Source organism: Pithys albifrons, chromosome 1 (genome assembly GCF_047495875.1).
Source record: "Pithys albifrons albifrons isolate INPA30051 chromosome 1, PitAlb_v1, whole genome shotgun sequence".
Taxonomy (NCBI): Eukaryota; Metazoa; Chordata; class Aves; order Passeriformes; family Thamnophilidae; genus Pithys; species Pithys albifrons.
The window spans coordinates 101448200-101467638 of NC_092458.1; positions in this window are offsets into that span (position 1 = coordinate 101448200).

Here is a 19439-nt window from a genome sequence, read left to right on the forward strand (position 1 = left end):
ATTTTTAAACGAGCATCCTATTGGTATGTAATGCTATAACAACATAAAGAGCTGTCATTGTTCTGAATTTTCACACTTTGATATGCAGAAACCCTTTCAGCAGGGAATGAGAACTACACTGTTGTAGTTTGGGATTATTGTGTAAATTCTCTCCCCTGCCACTAACTGCCCATGCCAGCAGTTAACAAAAGATGTAGTTAACTGCTGATCACTTTGATGGGGGCAGGTTTGTCTCTTTTGTTTTGGGGGACATTTTTTCCCTTCTTAGCTCGGCGGAATGCAGAAACGGTGACTTCGGAGGAGGGAAGCTGCTCTGCTGGCACTGCTGGGGCTTCTGGCTGAGACGCTGTTTTTCTCCTCACCGCAGCTGTTTCTCCTGGTTCCAGCATCTGGGATCCTGGGCCTCTGTTCCAGCCTCACCACCCCCTGCACCGTCACGGCCTGCCCGCCCCGGCTGGGGCAGTGACCCGGGAGAGAGAGGTGTGCAGCTGCTTTTGCAGGACACGTGGTGGTTCCCCACTTTCAGCTTTCTTTCTCCTTCATCTGGGACAAGAGAGACAGAGTTCATCTGGGAGCTCACCACTCGTCTGTCTCGCTGGAGAGGGACTGGGAATGACTGGGAACTCACTCCGCAGCCAGTCAGACTGTGACATTTGACACTGCTTAAGTATAACTTTCCTCCTGGAGGAAAACCTGCTGGGTTTTGGTTTTGTTTTGTTTTGTTTTGTTTTTTTCTTTCTCTTGTGGTGTTGGGGAAGCAGTTTGCACTAGTCTGTTTATATATAGCAGTAAAGAACAGTTATCCTTCTTGTATTAAATTCCTTTTTCCTTAAATTTTATAAAGAGTGGTGTGATTATTGTGGAGAAGGCCCCCTCCTCCGCTTGTGGGTAAACATTTGGGATTTTTTCCCCTCAAACCAAAACATATTTTTGGCGCCCAAAGTTTGGGACTTGTAAACAAAGAAGGATAACTGTTCTTGTGGCACCATGTGGGTATTGAGTTTAGGGTTCATCAGGACCATCCTCTATAATATATTGGCTTTTTGTTGGTACAAATTTATGCCAAAAGGAGCGGCAGGTTTAAGTCTTATCAACAAATCAATGAGTAGAACTCAAATAGCTGCAGTTATTATTGAGTTCTTACTCTGGGTTTATGGTGCTATGAATTCAATGCCTGTGGGTGTCATTTGGGTAGTGCTGTCAAGACTGTTTTCCTGCCGTAACCTAAGCTGCTACCTCTGGGGATTTAGTAATAATAGTACTGACCCTTGGGAAGGAACAAAGGGAAATCTTTTCTCCCAACCCTTCGTCCATTCCCCCTTCAAGTCTGCTACAATGGCTTTTGGGATGTTTAAATTCTCCCTGGATGCCAGAGATATCTTGCTCTTTATGGTTTTTCTGCAAGGTTGTATCCCTGCAGCTTACAGTATGTTTGAAGGTAGGGCCAGGGTTTTTCGAGAGCGCATTCAGAAGCCTAGCCGAGTGAAGGGGGAAAAGCAAGAGAATAAAACCCCTGACGTTACAGTGAAGAGGGAGAAGGAAGAGGGTAAAACCCCTGACGTTACAGTGATGCAGGATGGGGCTAAAAAAGGGGAAGAGGGTAAAACCTTTGATGTTACAGTGACGCAGGACGAGGCTAAACCAGGTGGATAGTCCAAGCCTATGGAAGTTGCCCCTATCCAGAAAAGGAAATATAAGACCAAACCAGCCCGTCCAGTGGATGATGAGGGGACTGCTGCACCTTCACAGCAAGCAGACCCAGAGCCTGAGATCATCACTGAGTCATTGTCGTTTGATAACCTCCGTGGTTTACGGAAAGACATTGCTTGACACCCGGGCGAGCCCATCCTGACTTGGTTGATCCGAGTTTGGGACCTTATGGGTGAAACCTTACAACTGGATGGTGCTGAAGCCAGGTTTTTGGGGGCTCTGGCCCAGGATGTGGCTATTGAACAGATGTTTGTGAGGGAATCAAAGCCCCTTTCACTCTGGGCAAGACTTCTAATGAGTGTAAGAGAGAAGTTTGTTTATAGAGAAATCCTGCAGGAACATCACATTAAGAAGACTATGATGGAAGAAGGAATTTTACATCTGAGGGAGATGGCAATGATGGAAGTGCTTTTTGGAAGGGGTGGGCAAACCAATAATGACCCTGACAAGGTCAGATGCACACCACATATGTGGTGGAACCTCTCACACTCGGGGCCAGCTGAATACACGGATTTCTTGGCATCCATGTATAGGGAAGAGAACCAAGAAACAGTGGGTGCTGTAGCAAATAAGCTGCGGATATATGAAGGCATGACCCACAGCCCAATGCAGGCCCGTATTTCGGCTGTAGAGACATTGGACTATCGTGGCTTGAATGAAGTTACCCCACCACTGAGTGCCGCTGTGCCGAACATGCTGGAGCTCCAGTATGAGCTGGAGTCCAAGGCAGCAAAGTGGTATGCCACTATTAACATTGCTAATGTGTTCTTCTCCATTCCTCTGGCACCAGAGTGCAGGCCACAGTTTGCTTTCACCTGGAGGGGCGTGCAGTACACTTGGAACTGATTGCCCCAGGGGTGGAAACACAGTCCCACCATCTGTCATGGACTGATCCAGACTGCACTGGAGAAGGGTGAGGCTCCAGAACACCTGCAATACATTGATGACATCATTGTGTGGGGGGACACAGCAGAAGAGGTTTTTCAGAAAGGAAAGAAAATCATCCAGATTCTTCTGGGAGCTGACTTTGCCATCAAATGGAGTAAGGTTAAGGGACCAGCCCAAGAGATCCAGTTCCTGGGAGTGAAGTGGCAGGATGGACACCATCAGATTCCAACAGAAGTCATCAATAAGATCTCAGCAATGTCTCCACCTACCAGCAAAAAGGAAACATAAGCCTTTCTGGGTGCCATAGGTTTCTGGAGGATGCATAGCCCAGCATACAGTCAGATCGTAAGCCCTCTCTACTTGGTAACCTGTAAGAAGAATGATTTCCACTGGGGCCCAGAGCAGCAACAAGCCTTTGACCAGATCAAGCATGAGATTGCTCAGGCTGTAGCCCTTGGACCAGTCAGGACAGGACCAGACATACAGAACATGCTCTACTCCGCTGCCGAGAATAATGGTCTGTCTTGGAGCCTTTGGCAAAAGGTGCCTGGTGAGACTCGAGGCCGACCACTTGGATTCTGGAGCCAAGGCTACAGAGGATCCGAAGCCAACTACACCCCAACAAAGAAAGAGATCCTAGCCGCCTATGAAGGAGTTCAAGCCGCCTCAGAGGTGATTGGCACAGAAGCACAGCTCTTTCTGGCACCTTGACTACCAGTGTTGAAGTGGATGTTGTCAGGACAGGCTGTCTCTGCACATCACGCCACTGATGCTACCTGGAGCAAGTGGATTGCCCTGATTACGCAGCGCGCCCGTATGGGAAAATCAAATCACCCTGGGATCCTGGAAATCATCACGAACTGGCCTGAAGGTGAAAATTTTAGTTTAGCACATGAAGAGGAAGAGCAGGTGACACGTGCGGAAGAAGCTCCACCATACAATCAATTGCCAAAAGAGGAAATACGCTACGCCCTCTTCACCGATGGCTCCTGTCACATTGTAGGGACTAATCACAAATGGAAAGCAGCTGTATGGAGTCCCACCCGACAAGTTGCAGAAGCTACTGAAGGAGAAGGTGGGTCAAGTCAGTTTGCAGAGCTTAAAGCCATGCAGTTGGCCCTGGACACTGCTGAACGAGAGAAATGGCCAAAGCTTTACCTCTACACTGACTCATGGATGGTGGCCAATGCTCTCGGGGGATGGTTAGATCGATGGAAGAAAACCAATTGGAGACGCAGAAGGAAACCCATCTGGCCTGCCAATATATGGCAAGACATCGCCACCCGAGTAGAGAAGCTGATTGTGAGAGTCCGCCACATAGATGCACGCATGCCCAAAAATCGAGCCAATGAGGAACATCGCAACAACCAACAGGCAGACCGAGCTGCGCAAGTGAAAGTATCACAGACAGATCTGGACTGGCAGCACAAGGGCGAGCTGTTCTTGGCTCGATGGGCCCATGATGCCTCAGGCCATCAGGGCAGAGATGCCACTTATAAATGGGCACGAGACCAAGGGGTGGATTTAACCATGGACATTATCTCTCAGGTTATCCATGACTGTCAGACATGTGCTGCCATTAAGCAGGCTAAGAGAGTGAAGCCCCTGTGGTATGGTGGACGCTGGGATAAATATAAGTACGGGGAGGCCTGGCAGGTTGACTACATCACACTGCCACAGACCCACCAAGGCAAGTGCTATGTGCTCACCATGGTGGAAGCAACCACAGGGTGGCTGGAGAGACACCCAGTGCCTCACGCCACTGCTCGGAACACCATCCTAGGCCTGGAAAAACAAGTCCTGTGGCGACATGGCACCCCAGAGTGAATTGAGTCAGATAATGGAAGTCATTTCAAGAACAGCTTAGTTGCTGCCTGGAGGAGAGAGCATGGCATTGAGTGGGTGTATCATATCCCCTACCATGCACCAGCTGCCGGGAAAGTTGAACGGTGTAATGGACTGTTGAAAATCACTTTGAAGGCATTGGGTGGAGGGACTTTCAAACACTGGGATCAACAATTAGCAAAGGCTACATGGTTAGTCAACACTAGAGGCTCTGTCAGTCGAGCCGGTCCTGGCCAATCAGAACCCCTTCACACAGTAGATGGAGATAAAGACCCTGTAATACACCTGAGAGGTATGCTAGGGAAAACAGTCTGGATCAACCCTGCCTCAGGCAAAGGCAAACCCATTTGTGGGGCTGTCTTTGCTCAAGGATCTGGTTCCACCTGGTGGGTTATGCAGGAAGATGGAGAGACATGATGTATACCTCAAGGGGAACTTATGTCTGGGTAAACGACTCATATTACTGTATTTGTAAACATTTAAATATTTGAAAGAAAATTTAAGTTGAATGTAGAGTATTGTCATGGAAGAGAATTTAGGGGTGGATAATGTTGTAGTTTGGGATTATTATATAAATTCTCTCCCCTGCCACTAACTGCCCATGCCAGCAGTTAACAAAAGATGTAGTTAACTGCTGATCACTTGGATGGGGGCAGGTTTGTCTCTTTTGTTTTGGGGGACATTTTTTCCCTTCTTAGCTCGGCGGAACGCAGAAACGGTGACTTCGGAGGAGGGAAGCTGCTCTGCTGGCACTGCTGGGGCTTCTGGCTGAGACGCTGTTTTTCTCCTCACCGCAGCTGTTTCTCCTGGTTCCAGCATCTGGGATCCTGGGCCTCTGTTCCAGCCTCACCACCCCCTGCACCGTCACGGCCTGCCCGCCCCGGCTGGGGCAGTGACCCGGGAGAGAGAGGTGTGCAGCTGCTTTTGCAGGACACGTGGTGGTTCCCCACTTTCAGCTTTCTTTCTCCTTCATCTGGGACAAGAGAGACAGAGTTCATCTGGGAGCTCACCACTCGTCTGTCTCGCTGGAGAGGGACTGGGAACTACTGGGAAGTCACTCCACAGCCAGTCAGACTGTGACATTTGACACTGCTTAAGTATAACTTTCCTCCTGGAGGAAAACCTGCTGGGTTTTGGTTTTGTTTTGTTTTGTTTTGTTTTTTTCTTTCTCTTGTGGTGTTGGGGAAGCAGTTTGCACTAGTCTGTTTATATATAGCAGTAAAGAACAGTTATCCTTCTTGTATTAAATTCCTTTTTCCTTAAATTTTATAAAGAGTGGTGTGATTATTGTGGAGAAGGCCCCCTCCTCCGCTTGTGGGTAAACATTTTGGTTTTTTCCTCTCAAACCAAAACATACACAAAATGTTATCTTGGAAGCAGAATTCCATCAAGCAAAAATTTAGAAACAATGTGAAAAAAACATTTGAAGCTTTTCTCTCACTCAGTACTTGGCAGATTGCAAATCAGGATTTTGTTACACACTGCACAGAATTTTGTATATCTGCCAGTTGAGAATGATGCCAGCTTCTCCAGCGTTCATGGAAGAAAAATGTTCAGTACCCTCTACTGGCATATACATATTTGTCTCTCATCACCTCTTCAAATGTCTAAATTGTGAACAGTTTTGTTTTTCAACCCTATTTAGTAAGCAGTTTTCCACAACTCTGGCAGTCACTTTTGTAGTTAAATTGAGATCAGTGGCGAGGTAAAAAGGAAGGAATTATTAAAAAGCTTGGTCTCTAGCTAAACACAGTCTCATAAACCCGTGAGTAGGTGTCCTTCTGGTAGGATACAGAGTAGTGCCCTTGAAAATAGGGTAATTTACAGCAGTCATACTGAAGTTTACCAGTAACGATTTGGTTTTTATTCCACTTGTTCCCCATCCTATGTTAGTAAGACTGTTGTGCAAACCTTCATTAGAACTGTCTATCTACACTTTAGAAAAAGTAAAACACAAAATGCATGCAGCAACTTTTGGAAACATGGTGTGGTTCTTGGGGCTGTCCTGTGTAAGAGTTGGACTTGATGATCCTTGTGGGTCACTTCCAACTGAGATTTCTGTGAATTAGGCCACACAAGAGACTCAGAGCACAGCTGAAATGTCTGCAAAAGTGTTAGATTTGGAGCTAGTGTCTATGGGGCTGCTCTCTCAAAAGATCAGGTGCAAGCTTTGAATACCCTTCTAGCATTTGCATCACTTTCAGGATGTACAATGAGCAAAAAGTTTCAGGCTTGTGTGTGATAGTGACGAGGTGCCAGGAAAGTTCCCCAGCTTCCTTGTGTAAAGGACTGAGTAAGCTATGTTCCACAGAGGTCTTCTAGCAATCTTAGTAAGAGCTTATGGCCAAGCTGATATATCCTTCTGCATGCTATTTCAGATACAGTCTATGCGGCTGCAGATTCTTTTCTGTGGAGACTGTAACATCAGTTGTTATATCAGAAGGTTCCTACAGCAGCTGCAACAAAATATGGAAAGTCTTGCAAGAACATATGCTGCTTTTGTCCCCTTTTTAAACTGAGATGAAAGTATACTTCAGCAAAATGTAAGTATAGCATGCAGTAATTGGAATGGGATCCAAGGAAATATTTAAGTGTTTATATCTGGTGTTCTGTTTCAGGCTTAACACAAATTTTCTTTTAAAAGGTTTATATGGTTGCAGTTGGTATCATGTGGTGTGGTGAATATAATCCATGGTTTAAAAAATTATTTAGGAAAGGACTGAAATAACTAAAGGAAACAGGATTGTAAATATGTCAGCAAAAAGTTGAAACACTTTTTAAAGTATCACCCATAACATAATTAATTGATCCTAAATCTCCAAATGATGTCATTCTCTCTATCTGTCATGGGTCAAAAAAAACACAGAATGTAAAGTATCCTAGAAATGGTCTGTTGCAAGAATTGCAATATCTGCTTAAAGATAACCAGGAGGTGGCAGATTCACTAATTCACACTGAAAGAATCATGCTTGCCTCCAGAATACTTTTGCATGTTACTGGTACTTTGTGAAAAGCAATGCTTCCACTACAGTTTTTGCAATATTTTAATAACAGGGTCTTGATAAAAGCTGGGGATCCATAATGGTTGGAGGGTGTAGTAGAATATATTTTGCCTGGAATTAAATTTTTGAGGGTAAAGCTGACTGTAGAGCCATATTGTTTTCAGTTTATTCATTGATTAGTGTAGTGAAAATGTCATTAAACAAATAAGCCTGTACTGTCTGTACATAAGGGCGTGATATAAGCTCTTCTGAGCAGTTACTGTAGGAGAAGAGACAGCAGAAATGGTTAAATTTGAAAACTATTATTGATTTTTTTTTTTTTTTGCACAAGGAGTCAAACATCATTTCCAGGGCACTAGGAGAATACTGTGATTATGATCTCACTCAAACTCAGGGGTAAAGTTGCTTTTCCCTTAACAGACCCTTAAGAGTAATTTTGTTATTTCCCTAGCCCTTTGGTCATTTGAGGAAAGTGTAGGAAATGCTGGGGAAAATAATAGTGAGCAAAATAATTTCTCCCTTAGATAGTCCTGTAGGCTTTGTTTCACCTAAAGCCTTTGTGTTAAACTTTTTGAGAGGTTGACATGTCCAGACAAAATCAGACTGAGCTACAGTGTGAGACTATGTGGAAAGACATTCATGCTGGTGTTCATCAGTGATCCTGCAACTGCTAGAACTGGCAGATAGTACTGTAAAGTCTGTTTTCTTCCCACTTTTCCACTTGTAGATTGCAAATCATGAGTAACGGAAAGCTTATACAGACACATGTACTACAGGAACACTCCTGCGTCAAAGGCTACACTTTATATATTCATTCTTTACTTACACAGCTGAATTAGAATGGAAAGAAAATCCAACACATTCTAGTATGTAAGGAGAATTTTAATATAAATCTGGAACTATTCATATCCACTCATTGTGGAATCTGTGACCTCATCCATTTGTACACAATTCATCTGTATTTAGCTTGGACACAGTATGAGTGTGAAACATCTTGCAGGCTGCATATAAACATGACATCATCTAAGATTTTGTTTTGGGTTAGATGCAGCATTGCTGTGTCCTCTCTGGAGCCATGGCAAGTTGAATACAATTCTCTGTATGACTGTCTACTATTTCATGCTGCAAAGTTGTCCCATGGTAGCACTAGTGAGGATATGAATGTTCTAGTCCCTCCCCTGACCTGGCAGGAACAGCACTGCAGACCTTATCTTGTCCAAGATATGACACATGTTTTGCTAGGCAATAGTGAATCTTTAACCAGCTGTGAAAATATGTCAAGAATAAAACTAAAGAAACAAATATTTTAGACATGTGACTTAGTCCATATGAAGTACTGCTGTGACAATCAACCTCCATGATAGATGATATTATTTTTTTTAATATATGAGTCCACTGTGGACTAAAAAGTATATATGAATTTTCTGGACAAGTTGTATCAATACTATATTTATTCTCTCATTTGTAGTCCTTAACACCTTTACCACATGCCTTTGCACAGAGGTTATACAAAGGCTTTAGTTTGGTAGTGGGAGAACACTATATAAACACCCAGCTCAGGAATGGAGTCCCTCTGTTCACCAGTATGGAAAGAAAAAAGAAGCTGGGTTAATTGGACTCAAATATCTAAGAGTACAACAATTTATGTAAACTGTAGAAAACTCTGGGTAGATGCTTCAGAAACCAGGTGTTCATATATTAAGGGACTGGGGCATCTCTCTTAGGAGGACAGGCTGAAAGAATTGGGCCTGTTCAACCTTGAGAAGAGATGACTGAGGGGGGGACCTCATCAATGTCTGTCAGTATCCTGAAGGGAGGTGTCAGAGGATAGACCAGGCTCTGCTCAGTGGTGCCCAGCAATAAAATAAGAGGCAATGGGGAGAAACTGATGCCCAGGAAGTTCCAACTGAACAGAAGGAAGAACTTTCCTATGCAGTGACCAGGCAGTGAAACAGATCACCCAGGGAGGGTGGGGAGTCTCCCTCACTGGGGATATTCCAGAACCATCTGAACAAAATCCTGTGCCATGTGCCACAGGGTGATCCTGTTTAAGCAGCGAGGTTGGATCAGATGACCCTCTAACGGTTCCTTCCAACCTGCCCCATTCTAAAGTAAACAAACTTTCGCGGAGAGAAAGGAGTTCACCAACAAGCTTATGAAGTTTATAGTGAAGACCTTTTATTTCACACAGCACACGGTTTATATAGGGTTAGAGGTACATCTTATTGGCTAAAAAGGTCTCACCCCAACATCCTAGAACTTCTAATTGGTTAAAAGCCTATCTCTCACAAGTCCAGTGTTTGTATTATCTCATCCCGATGTTTTGAGGTCCATGTCCGGAGATCAGGAAGGCAGTTGAGACGTTCTCATGAAAACACTTGCAAGGAGTGACTGTCACCTACCGGACAAACAGCAGGTGTGTATCCTTGCAGCTGAAGTATCAGCATGATTCTCACGGAGCTGAAGCAGTTTGGATTGCTCAGAAATTAACTTTTTGCAAGCAATCTCACAACACCATTCTGTGACGGTATTCCCTATTTCTGCCTCCTTCCTTAGCAACTGTCAATCAGTGATGTAGGAGATGTGTGCTGGTTCTCAAGATCAGCCTATTCTGCTGGAGAACTCCCCATGTGCTGCGTACAGCAGCATATTTTAGCCTCACTGTAACTAATAATGAGGCAGTGTTACTGCTTTTGTTGCTATAAAAATCTGTTCCAGAATATCTTACTCTATTAATGATGTTCAGAAATAAAATTATTTAAATAAGAAATTGTATTGTTAAAGGAAAGGTTAGAACTCAGCTGTTGGTCAGCAGTAAAAAAAAATTGGTAGTCAAAGAACCTCTTCCTCTGAAGAGTGTTCACCTGGAGACACTAGAAAAGACTGTATTGTTAAAAACTTTCTCAAAATTTTAAATATATGGGATTTATTACTTGTCTTCATTGCAAAATGGAAACGGGCACTCAGAATAAAAAATTGTTCCTCTTACTGAAATAATTTGAATATCTGAGGATATGAATGTTGCAGCTTGACAACATAGTAAATGTAGTAGTTCACACCATAATATTCGTGAGTTCAGAATATTTTCTGAATTGTGATTTCTAATAATGATATCCTGCAGTTCTAAACTATCTTTTGGAAATAGTCATTTAAGGCATTTAAGTGGTTCTTACAGCTCAGTAACAATTTAATTTCTACTTACATACTTTAAAACTTTTGTTATTTTTTAAGTAATTAAATTTCTGAAGAAGAATACATTTGATATTCATAATGAGGGTCAAATAGAATTGTATTTCTGATGTTGACACTTGACCCTCTCATGATGTGCATATATGACTCTCTAACCCTGTCATATGAATTGAAGTTCTGAACAAGCAAGCAGCTTGTCTTCATTCATATGAGGTTTGAACTTAACTTCAGTGTGAGTGGCATTGTGTTCAACTGTTTGCCAATTGGGATTATGATACAAGGACCTAAAATACCACCTTTCATATCAAACTAAAATCTATGAGAATGAAAAGGTGAAAACCAAAATTGGAGTTTCACACACAAATCCTCAAATGACCAGAAACAAATAAATATTACAAAAATGCTTGCCTGTTTTGCTTTACATTAACCTTAAAGCAGTCGTTTCCAGAAAAAAAATGATGATAGATCTCCTGTCGTCGCTCCTGGACCATCTAGACATTTACAGAAATAGGCATTTGTTTATTATAGTGATACATGGTTGCATCACAGTATAATTTAAACCTGTGCCATTGTGTTATGGGTTTAGCCAGATAGGCCTAAAATTTAGGTTTTAAAGTTCAGACAAGGCCTGGAATTGTCAGCTGACTTGAGCTGGGCTGAGCTAGCTAGCAGCTGACTTCTTCTAGCCAGTAGTGTTGTATTCCATACCCTATTATGACATCATCTCAGAAGGTGTAAGAGCTGCTGTGTGGGAGGTGTTAGGTCAGTTCCACCATGGCCAAGGTACAAGCCAGACATGGTGCAGCTCCTGTCTTGTTGGCGTAGGCCCTGCTGCTCTTGCTGCCACTGCTTGCATTTTGTTTGAATTCAGGGAAGTAGAAACATTTTGTTGTTACTCTTTCTGTTTCTTGCTAGGTGTCTTTTAGAGTACTTACAGATCTAGAGCAATAGACTTTGTATTAACTGGGGAGTGGGAGGTTATTTCTTGTTATACCTAACTTGTGTAAGTGTAGTTTTCTCTTAATTTTCTCTTTTCTGTGTAAATACATATAGTTATTTTCAGCATAAACCTAGTTTGGAGTTTTTTTCCTCTCCCTCTTTTTTTTTTTCCTTGGCTGGTTGGGAGGGGGAGGAATCCTTCTTCTCTGTACTTGGGCAGTTGGCATTTTGCCAGCTTAAACCAAGACACATTGTTTCCATTCTAACCTCTTATTTACAGTAATTTTCAAAAGCAGATGTAAAACTAACTCTGAGTTGAAATTTGCTGAAGAGTTAGTGGTCAAAAAAAGGCACTTTTCTCTACAGGAACACGTTTGGAAATTGTTGATATAATTAAGTATCATGGTCTAATTCTGCAACACTTTTGATCAAATGAATTTGGATGACCTGGCTAATTGATACATTTTTTTCTCCAGTCCTTAACTTCCCTGGATACAGGTCTGGAATGCTGTCATTAAATTTTTCATACAAGAAGGATAATGTAAAAGAATGTGCAGCCTAATTTCCTCCTAGTGTTTGCTTAAATATAATACCATTTTTGTGCTTCCACATTACATGGACAAATTTACCCCAAAGTGTGTAAGAATCTTGTTGGTGCCAATATATATTGAGAGCATCTGGCAATTACAGAATTTTCCATAAAAGCATCGAGTGACTTCCATACTTCATGTGAGCATACAAGCCCCATAAACCCATTGCTGGGGGTCTTGCTCAGCAGGCATCCCCAGCAGCCTCATTGCAGTTTCCCTGGTTAAACTGCTGCCTCCTCTAATTGCTTGTCCATAGCGTGGTGTTTGCTAATGACATATGTGCAGAAAACATGCAGTGTTTTATATGCCGAAATCAAGCAGTAGTGATTCCTGCCATGGAAACTGGACCAGGGAGTTGTAAGCTGGTGGGACAATGCCACACACATACAAGAACAGGAGAAAGCTGAAATCACTTGATGGGGTTTCCTTTGTAACAATTGTGCACAGAAGTGTGCACAAACAGCCCTTTCTAAAGACATTCTCACTCCCTCCTCTAACAGATTTGGTGCCTTGCTATTTCACTGTGGGAAATGATATTTGTGTTCCACATCCTGCCTTGGCAGCTCCAAACTGTCTTTTTTGCGTTGGGCAGAATTCATGCAAAAAATGAAGACACAATCCTAACACTCTTGGGCCCGTAGGAAGTCTTGTCTTTGCAACAGTTGCATGTTCTGGGTTTCCCAAACCTTGCCTAGGAGGTGTTTCTAGATGGTGACCAGTGCACACTCCTAAATCTGGCAGATATATCTGAGAGGCTGACTGCACCACAGTAACAGATGATTATGTTTCTTCTTTTCATCTGGACATAAGAAAAGGCTGTATTTGGGTAGTCAGTCTCTCCCTAAGTGCCAGAAGAGCACTACTTATGACAAAGTGAACTGACCTCACATTTGCCTTTAAAAACACATCTAGTGAGCTGCACTTTGAGCTGGTGGGGCCAGACACAGTGCTGCTGAAAGAACTTGGTGTCCTCTGCTTGTCTCCCCCTCACTGGACAGAGACTCACAGAAGTTGCAAACCAGAACTAGGGTGGAGAGGAAGGAAGTGTTGCTCTCTGCTGGACTTGGATGCTACTATGGAAATGAAATCTTGAAGTTGCATTATGTCCCTCTGTGTGCCATTAATGATTGTTACCAGGCAGCTGCAGTGGGACCCAGCTAGTGTGGAGGCAGTTCTCACAGAAACCCCACATGACATTTGAACTGGGCTATATGTAATCTATTAGCAGTGGAAGGTGAGAAAAAGACTCCCAGCTGAAGGGAGCCATGCTGAACTCAAGCTGGATCTGTGATTTCGCTCAGAGCTGATGGACACTGATGAGAGTATTCGCAGATGCTTTATTTAAACTGACATAATCAAGGGCTACTGAAGCACATGGTCAGACAGACCACAACACATAGAATCATAGAATCATAGAATGATAGAATTGATTGGGTTGGAAAAGACCTCTGAGATCATTAAGTGCAAACCTTGGTCCAAGTCCAGTCCATTTACTAGATCATGGCACTCAGTGCCACATCCAATCTCAGTTTAAAAACCTCCAGGGATGGTGAATCTACCACCTCTCTAGGCAGCCCATTCCAATGCCTGATTACTCTCTCTGTAAAGAATTTTTTCCTGATATCCAACTTAAATTTCCCCTGGTAGAGCTTAAGCCCATGCCCACTTGTCCTATTGCTGACTGCCTAGTAGAAGACACCAACCCCCACCTGGCTAGAACATCCCTTCACATAGTTCTAGACAGTGATGAGGTCACACCTCTAAGCCTCCTCTTCTCCAGGCTAAACAATCCCACCTCCCTCAGCCTCTCCCCATAGGACTTATGCTCCAGGCCCTTCACCAGCCTCGTTGCTCTTCTCTGGACCTGCTCCAGCACCTCAATATCTTTCCTGATCTGAGGGGCCCAGAAGTGAACACAATACTCAAGGTGTAACCTCACTGATGCAGTGTACAGGGGAAGGATCACTTCCCTGGTCCTGCTAGCCATGCTATTTTTGATACAGGACAGGATCCCATTGGCCTTCTTGGTCACCTGAGCACAATGTTGGCTCATGTTGAGCTTCCTGTCAATTAGTACCCCCAGGTCCCTTTCTGCCTGGCTGCTCTCCAGCCACTCTGTGCCCAGCCTGTAGCGTTGCAGGTGGTTGTTGTGGCCAAAGTGCAGGACCCAGCACTTGGCCATATTGAACTTCATCCCATTGGAATCAGCCCATCTGTCAAGTCTATTGAGATCCCTCTGCAGAGCCCTCCTGCCTTCCAGCAGGTCAACACTCCCTCTCAACTTGGTATCATCAGCAAATTTGCTGATGATGGACTCAATCCCCTCATCTAAATCATCAATAAAGATGTTAAACAGGACTGGACCCAATACAGACCCCTGGGGAACACCACTGGTGACTGGCCGCCAGCTGGATGCAGCTCCATTCACCAATACTCTCTGGGCCCAACCCTTCAGCCAGCTCCTAACCCAGGAGAGAGTACACTTGTCCAAGCCATGGACTACCAGCTTTTCCAGGAGTTTATTATGGGAGACAGTGCCAAAGGCATTGCTGAAGTTTAGATAGACTACATCCACAGCCTTCCCTTCATCCTCCATGTGGGTCACCTGATCGTAAAAAGGAGATCGGGTTGGTCAGACAGGACCTGCCCCTCCTAAACCCATGCTGGCTAGAGCAAATCCCTTGTCCATCCTGAAGGTGCTGTGTGATTGCACTCAGGATGATCTGCTCCATAACCCTGCCAGGCACCAAGGTCAGGCTGAGAGGCCTGTAGTGGCCAGGGTCTGCCTTGCAGCCCTTTTTGTGGATTGGGGTGACATTCGCCAACTTCCAATCATCTGGGACCTCCCCAGAGAGCCAGGACTGTTGGAAGATGATGGAAAGCGGCTTGGCAAGCTCTTCTGCCAGCTCCCTCATCACCCTGGGATGGATCCCATCTGGTCCCATAGACTTGTGAGCATCCAGTTGGCTCAGTAAGTCACTATTTCCTCTTGGAATACAGGAGGGATATTCAGCTCCCTCTTCCTGTCTACCTGCTCCAGAGGCCAGTTGTCTTGAGGGCCACCTGTCTTACTGGTAAAAAAAGGAGGCAAAGTAGGTGTTAAGTACCTCAGCCTTCTCCTCATCTTTGTTAACTATATTTTCCTCCAAGTCCAACAGAGAATGGAGGTTTTCCTTGCCCCTCCTTTTGTTATTAATGTATTTATAGAAGGACTTTTTGTTGTCTCTAACTGAATTGGCCAAATTAACTTCAAATTGCACTTTTCTTTCCCTTATTTTTTTTTGCATGACCTAGCTATCTTCATAAATTCTTCATAAGTACCCAGCCCGTTTTTCCACAGTCTGTTAATTTCCTTTTTATCCCTGATTTCCTTCAGAGTCTTCTTATTTAATCAAGCTGGTCATCTTCCCCTCCGGCTGGCCTTTCGGCAGAGTGGTATAATGTCACAGGTTTGGCCTAGCTGTTGCCAACCCTGGACTGGCCCTCCCCTTCCCCCTCCCAGAAACCTTCCCAGCAAAGGAAAGAAAAAAAACTGAAAAGAAACGCACTCTAAAGAAACTGAACTGAATAAAAAGAATAAATTATATTTACCAACATTTACAAACCACACTGTATACACAATACACAGGATCCCACCTCCCAGGGGAGAGGGGAAGGGAGAAAAGGGAATTGATTAGCTGAGAAATAGGGAAGACACCAACCCAACCTAAAGAAACTGAATGAATCAAAACAAACACAATTAAAAACCTCAAGGAAGGGGAACAAGAATGAAACAATCTCACCCAGGACAGGAGAAACACCAGGCACCGGAGGGACCAGGCTTCAACCACCTCCCTCCAGCTCCTCAGCCAAGCAAGGGAAAAAAAGAACAACCACTCCCCCACTGCTACGTGGAAGACACGTGTGGAATACTTGTAACTTCCTTAGATACAATGGTTACTGGGGAAGCCATGGGTCAAACCATTACATATACCCTCTTCCTGTGCACTCAAAATTTCCTGCTTGAAACATGTCCATCCCTCCTGGATCCCCTTGTTTTTAAGGGTTGTTTCCCAGGGTATACTCTGAATTAGTCTTTAGAATAGGCCAAAATCTGCCCTCCGGAAGTCCAGTGTAGAGGTTTTAATGATGGCCCTCCTTGCATCCCTGAGTATTGAAAATCGCTATGCCCCAGGCAGCCTCCAACCACTACATCACCCACCAGCCCCTCTCTGTTTGTAAACAGTAGGTCTAGCAGGGCCTTACCCCTAGTAGGCTTCTTTACCAGTTGATGAAGGAAATTATCCTTTATACACTCCAGGAACCTCCTAGACTGCGTCTTTGTCTGCAGTATTAAGCTCTCAGCAGATATCTGGCAGGTTAAAGTCACCCACAAGAACAAGGGCTGGAGATTTTGAGACATCCACCAGCTGCTTGTAGAATAATTCATCTCCCTCATCATCCTGGTTGGGTGGTCTGTAACAGACACCATGAGGATGTCAGCTTTGTTGGCCTTCCCCCAGATTCTGGTCCACAGGCACTCAGCCTTGTCACTGCTGGCCTCAAGTTCAACAGAGTCTCCTGACTGTTGAACTAAAGCCACCCATCCACCTCTCCTACCCTGCCTGTCCTTTCTGAAGAGCTTGTAGCCCCCTGTACAGCACTCCAGTCATGCAAGTCATCCCACCATGTTTCTGTGACAGCAACTATGTCATAGTTTTCCTGCTACACTATGGCTTTCAGCTCCTCTTGTTCGTTTCCCATACTATATGCATTAGTGTACATGCACTTCAGCTGGGCCATTGATTTTACTGTCATCTCAGGCTCTGCACTCTTAGGCTTATCTCTGGAGAGCCCGGTTTCAATCCCTTCCCCCTTCAAACCTAGTTTAAAGCCCTCCTAACCATTCCTGGCAACTTATGGGCTACAGTTCTTTTTCCCTGAGGAGACTTGGCAACATGAAGTTTGCCCCATGATCAAAAAACCCAAAATTTTGACAGTAGCACCAGTCCCTAAGCCACCTATTGGTAATCTGGGCTTTCCTATACCTCTCCTTATTTATCTCCTCATTCATCCCAGCTAGCACAGGAACTGAGGCAATTACTCCTGTGCTCTTGTCCCATGAAGTGATTGGGCCAGTGCCTTAAAATCTTTTTTAATTACCCTGGTACTTCTTTCTTTGATGTCATACTTCCAGCCTGGACAACCAACAGTGAGTAATAGTCTGAGGGTTGAATTAACTTAGGAAGTCTCTTAGTAATATCCCTCACCCTGGCCCCGGGAAGGCAGCCAACTTCCCTGTGGGATAGGTCTGGCCTACATATAGGGCCCTCAGTTTCCCTCAAAAGGAAGTCACCAATTACAACAACCCCTCTCTTTTTCCTCGTATCTGTAGTTGCAATCCATCTGGCAGACTGGGGGTAATGAGAAGACCTTGTAGACAGATCTTGCTCCTGACTGTCCTCCATTGACTTTCTGAGTCCAGAGCCATATACCTGTTTTTTAAGGGCACCTCAGTAGGTGAAAGGGGTTGAGGTTGTTTTTTTTTTTCCTCTGTGACCAGGCACCTGTTTCCGTTCCTCCCCATCCATATGATCTGTTCTATCTGCCTGATGGCAGGAGGGGCAGGGCTTCACCACCTCCTGCTGGGCTTCCTTAGGAGTTGAAAGGGTGTGACTCCACCAGTCTATTTGCCTTTCACTCTCCCTATGCTTCTGAGTCTTTCCACCTCTTTAGCTCTGCCACTGGACACAGCATATCGTTCACCTGCTCACATCGCATGCAGGTGAGATGGTCAAAAATGGACTTTATTGGAGGGGAGAATAAAGACAGTTTATTGTACAACTTCTAGCGTAATATAGGGTTATTGCAATTAAGGGGCAGGTGACATGCAAAACAGGGAAGGATTGTTCTTATCTAAGGAATTCACAGTTTGTTTATCTGATAAGAGCAGAGTCCTAAAGCTAATCCGTTATTCATGACACAAGGGGGAGAAGAACAAGAAGTAATGCAACATGGGTCATACAGGTCTTAACACAGAGCAAAGTTTCACACACAAGCTACATTTCTTTCAAAGGCAAAAGACAGCAGATAAGCGATATTTGCAAAGTTTGATTGAACTCTGTTATTGGCATCACTTTTCAGGTTCTGGTGTTTTTCCAGGGAATGGCAGATCTTCCATACAATCTTCCCACAGTCGGGGTGATTTGTGACCCCACATGCAAGTGCTTCTCACATTGTCCTCCGGTAGCAGTTCCAGGCTCAAACAGTCTGTGCAGCCAAAGTGGCTGCATCCTTTTTAGGGGATTCTCTGTGTGTTGACACACCTCTACTGGTAACAGGAGCAACAGCTTTAACTTTTTTTGGAAACCATGACTGCTTTGAGTTGTGGGGATAAAACAAAAACAAAACAAAACAAAACAACAGACAAACCCCAAACCACAAAACACCTAGGCTTGTGCCCTGCCTGCTCGCCCTGCCTGTGCGAACTGCTGTGCAAACTGTCATGCCATGCCTTCACTGACGTGCCACGCCCCTGTTCGCTGCTGTGGTGTAAAAAATTACATGGCCTAAAAATTCCCATGCTTTGCCTTAGTGTTTGCAAGTTGTCCTTCTCATACACTTCTAAATCTTTATACCTTGAGATTTCTTTATATAAGAGTCTCAAATAGGAAAAAGTTTACTTTAGTACCCCAATAACCTCATTCTTCATCTCAGAGCTGTATCAATAAAGTTGTAAATAACATTAATTTTTGTCCATTAATGGTCTTTGTAGTTTAAATGGATATTAAAATGGATTATTTGCCATCTTACTGCTCTTTCACATCATTGCTTAACAGTGATTATTCAGACTATTTTATTTCTTTTACTTTTTAAACAAATTTATCACACCAAAGAATCTGATATATGGTCTTTTCTTTGCCTAAAGCTACCCACTTGTTTTCCTATGGATTCTGAGACAGCTGTTAACACTCTATAGTCTTTTAGAGAAACATGCATTCATGCCATCATTTACATCCCTTTGGGCTGTGCGGCTTATTTTCTTTCACTGTATCCTGCAGGGAAGATCATCGTGAATTCCTCTGTGAAGCTGCTCTATCTCTCTGCCTGCAAACCAAAGAAAGCAATTTGCCCACTGGATTCCTTGCTATATGTGGAGTTACTGCATTTTTGTTTGGCTGTTTTGACTATTTGAGCTAATTTTGCACTTCTGGACACGATGAAACAGCTGCCACCTGCCAGAAAAGCAGGGGCAATCCATCACTAGACAGCATCACTAGCCTCAACACTTCGGTGG